Genomic DNA, 4,327 nt, shown 5'->3' with positions numbered 1-4,327 from the left:
GTCAAGCAACGAGGTAACCGCAAAGGACGTGCAGTTACTTGAGAGCTAATTAGAAGAACATGAACACCCCACAAAAGGGATCATTATTACTTGTCCAATTACTACTGAAGACACTCTCTTCTTCATTCACCACCTCAAAGATTGGTTCGAAGTTTGTGCACATCTTCAACCACCATCTCAGAGGTTGGTTCGAAGTTTATGGACACCCCCAGCAAGATCTCAAAGGATGGTTCGACACACCAATAGGTGGCACCCAACCCTGACGAGATCAGACGCACGTAGCCCATGCTACCATATCAAAACCCGAGGCTGAGAATTTCGCATCAGACGAAACATTCTCACTGGTACGGAAGAGGCGTCGCATGATCCTTCTGGATCTCCAGCTTGATTTAGGAAGAGCAAAGACCATCTACATGGCCTAGAATCTTCTCCAGACTCCAAACTACCTTCTAGACACCATAGTCCAGTACTCCTCCCACATGCAACTTGTATATGGCAGCAATACTAGACTGGGGGGACTTGAAGGGGTATGGTCCCAGATCTCGCGTCAACATCGACCGCGAGTGACCATTACCCTTATCAAAACCCCCATTAGCTAACAAGCTACCTGTGTCCGTGCGGGAACGCGCAGACACAGCGGTTGAATCCAATCTGCCCAATTATGGAGGAGGACTTACCTGGAATATGAGAATGGTATAGTGATGCGGCACGGCACCGCATCTGGTGTATGAAAACGGAAGTATTCACAGCGATGCGGCCCAGCACCGCATCCAGTGAACACTCCTATCAATACAAGGGAGCTGGATAACAGCAACAGTCATCACCATGACGATGCGGCTCGGCACCGCATCTCGCGTATTTCTTGATCAAAGAGTGAGACGCGGGAACATCTACAGTTACCGCAAACAGCGATGCGGCCCGCACCGCATCCTGTGCGCTCAGCAAGTGGGACTGACACCACAGAGCAAGTAGCACCAATGGCAGCCGCCTGTCAGGTCTACGTAAGCGACAGACTGACGTGGCGTCACCTCCACAGCCGACATGCCTGACACACCTGCAAAAGGTGCCGTATGCCGTCAGTCTATCCATCCACCTCCTCCTTCACTCCTCGGCTATAAATACCAACCCCAAACCAGGTTTGAGGTATCTCTTCACAACTCTCTCACTACTACTAGTATTATACTTTGCTTCCCAAGCAGACTACTGATTCTCACGCCGGAGAGTGGTAACAAGGAGCACCCCCCACCCCATCCTCCTTGTTACGAGTCACGGTTTGTTTCCTTGTGCAGGAGATCAACCGGCAGGCGAACCAGCCAGCGATCCTCGAGAGGAAGGGATTAACCCTTCTTGACGAGACCAGTGTGTTAACCCTGCCCGGTTAACCATTGTTTCATCAGCAGCGTATGTAAAAGGCTGACAATTTTCACCCCAAATCAATGTTTCAAAATATAAATATGTTAAATTACTTTTTTGCCCTTCTGTTAAGGCTATATGAGGCTGATTACAAGGGCAAAAAGGTCATTTTCTGACCTTTATATACGCTGCGTTTGGCTCTCTACGCAGCGTATATACAGGTCATGAGAATGACCTTTATACCCTTCTATCCATGCTACGTATAGGCTCAACAGAAGGGTATAAAGGTCATTCTCATGACCTTTATATACGCTGCGTAGAGAGCCATACGCAGCGTATATAAAATTCATAAAATGACCTTTTTGCCCTTGTAATCAGCCTCGTATAGCCCTAACAGAAGGGCAAAATGGTAATTTCACAAGTTAAATGACCTTTTTTTACTTTTGTATACGCTTCATTATGACCTCTATGCTGCGTATGGGTTCTGATTTAAATCAGGAAAACCCCTACGCAGCTCTGTTCTTCCCCAATTGCAAACACACACACAATACAGAGACATACGAAGGCGACTACGTATAGGTGACCGTATACACGCGAATTCAAAGTATAAACCAGGTATTTACTCAACCTATTTAACTAATTTTGATTTTTTTAGTATTTTATCCGTAAATCAGGGGTGTATCTACTGTAAATTAGGGTTTACAGTGAATTAGGGGTGTTTGTTTGATTTGTTTGATTGTTGTGTCGAGTTGCTTTACATGTCTAGGGTTTACAGTGAATTAGGGGTTTACAGTGAATTAGGGTTTACAGTGAATTAGGGTTTACAGTGAATTAGGGGTCGTTTGATTGTTCAACATTTCTAGAACCGATTCGTGGTTTTTAAGAAGCTTCCAGACATTAAGTGAGTTGGTAACATTAAAAGATGTTTGGAAATCACCTTTCCTAAGGGCTCGAGTGGCTACCATGATTGTTTCTCACTAGATGTTATGTGACAGCTATATTTATGATTTCGAAACAGAAAAGGCAGTAATTTCAGTAAATGGGCGGGTAAAGCAAGTGTCACGCGGGTTAGGTAATGGGACAAAACATGTAATCTTTACATAATATAACGGGTCGGATAGGCCCAATCGGATAGGACAGATCTGGTGAGTTGGGTAACGAATTAAAACATGTAATCTTTGGTTCAGCGGGATTGAATTAACCTAAAATACTTTTTGTTCAAAAAAATTAGTGTCATACATGATCATAATAACTATTGTATTGCATTACCAGTCTACTCTTGAAAAGAATAATTGTTTTTATGCATGTAAAAATCACTTTGGGTCATAGTTGTCAATAGCGAATAGCGGACGACAACGACAAGCTACCTATACGCTACGTAGCGATAGCGATCAAATAGCGGACGCTATTTCAGATTTAGCGATACACTAGAAGAAAATTTTAGAAATATTTTGTATGTATTTTTTAGGGATTTTTACATATTTCCCCCTCCTAAGCTGCCTTATTACGTATTTCCCCAAACCAAAAAAACAATTACATATTTCCCCTCCCTAACCCATATATATTACATATTTCTCCTTTTCATTAAAATGACTCTTATTTATGACTATTTTACCCTTAATGAACTCCTAATTGAATATTTACATATTTCCCCATTCTAATATCATTAGTCAATTACATGTAGTGTCACCCAAATTCTTTATACTTGTTACTCTTGTCAAAAAATACAAACAAAACCATAATACTCATAATAAAAACACAAACTTTCATTAAAATGCAATCTTTACTTGTTCATAATTCATTAAAATGCAATCCTTACTTGTTCATAATACATGTAGTATCACCCAAATTCTTCTACTCGTTACTCTTGTCAAAAAATACATACAAAACCATAATACTCATAATAAAGAATAGAAACTTTCATTAAAATGCAATCCTTACTTGTTCGTAATCAATTCCGTTCAAAAAACATAAAGTTTAGTAAAATTTAAGAAGTACAAATACGATACCAAAAATTCAAAATCAACCGCTCAGCTTTGACGAATTACTTTCATGTTTTTTTTGTACTCCTTCCTTGTCCCTTTATGTTTGTTGAGGCTTGATGTTGAGTATTAATGATTCTGCCCGTTTCTCCCAAACTGGTGTAAATAAGTAGTCTTCCATATCATTCATATTATCATCTTCCATCATGAATCACCTTAAAAAAACAAAAATAAACAGTTATAACAATAAGAATTAGGGTGTTAGTAATATTCATATGTATTGAAACAATTAAGAAGGCTTAGTTTAGATTTCTACAAACAGTAGGCTTAGACTTTTCCTAAACTTTCATTTAAACATGTATGCATTGAAACAATAAATTGATTCATACCCACCGCCGACCCACTATCACACCAAAAAAAGTTAATTGTTTTTCATTTTCTATTTTCTTATTTCTTAACAAACAAATAATACATAATAATATTAAAACAATAACAATCGCTGCATAACGAAACAATCACCTATGACTTTTTTCAGCATATTAACTTGAATGACGCAAAAACAATAATATTCGATGCGAAATCAATATCTGATGCAAAAACAGCAAGATTCAATGCAAAAACATTAACAATCGATGCAGAAATAATAACAAACGAATTAATCAACATGCCTGGACTTGCTGTTGTGCGTACCAGAGGAGAATAGGAAACGATCTTGTAGGGTTTGGCAGGGTTCGTGTATATACTGGGAGAATAGGAAACGATTATATATGGGTTTTACAAGGGTAATTGGGTAATTTCTCAAAAAAAGGGGATATATGTAATTGTTTTTTTGGTTTGGGGAAATACGTAATAAGACAACTTAGGAGGGGGAAATATGTAAAAATCCCTATTTTTTACCAAAAAAAAATTAAAAAAGCTAAAAAAACTTACAAAAATCTCGCTATTTACCGCTATTTGTCGCTACCAGCTATATAGCGACACATGAGCGCTAC

At 39.1% G+C, this 4,327-nt stretch overlaps 1 long non-coding RNA gene across 1 annotated transcript; it reads right to left on the bottom strand.

The window, feature by feature from the left end:
* Nucleotides 1-3,276: 3,276 nt before the first annotated feature.
* Nucleotides 3,277-4,067, bottom strand: LOC118483747. Its single transcript, XR_004871335.1, has 2 exons — nt 4,026-4,067; nt 3,277-3,550 (listed from the first exon to the last, which is right to left on the bottom strand). It is a non-coding gene; the product is annotated as an uncharacterized LOC118483747 (long non-coding RNA).
* Nucleotides 4,068-4,327: the final 260 nt, after the last annotated feature.

This window comes from Helianthus annuus, chromosome 11, assembly GCF_002127325.2.
Source record: "Helianthus annuus cultivar XRQ/B chromosome 11, HanXRQr2.0-SUNRISE, whole genome shotgun sequence".
Lineage (NCBI taxonomy): Eukaryota > Viridiplantae > Streptophyta > Magnoliopsida > Asterales > Asteraceae > Helianthus > Helianthus annuus.
Note: the sequence above shows the minus strand (reverse complement) of the source record. Positions and strands in the feature narration are given on the sequence as shown.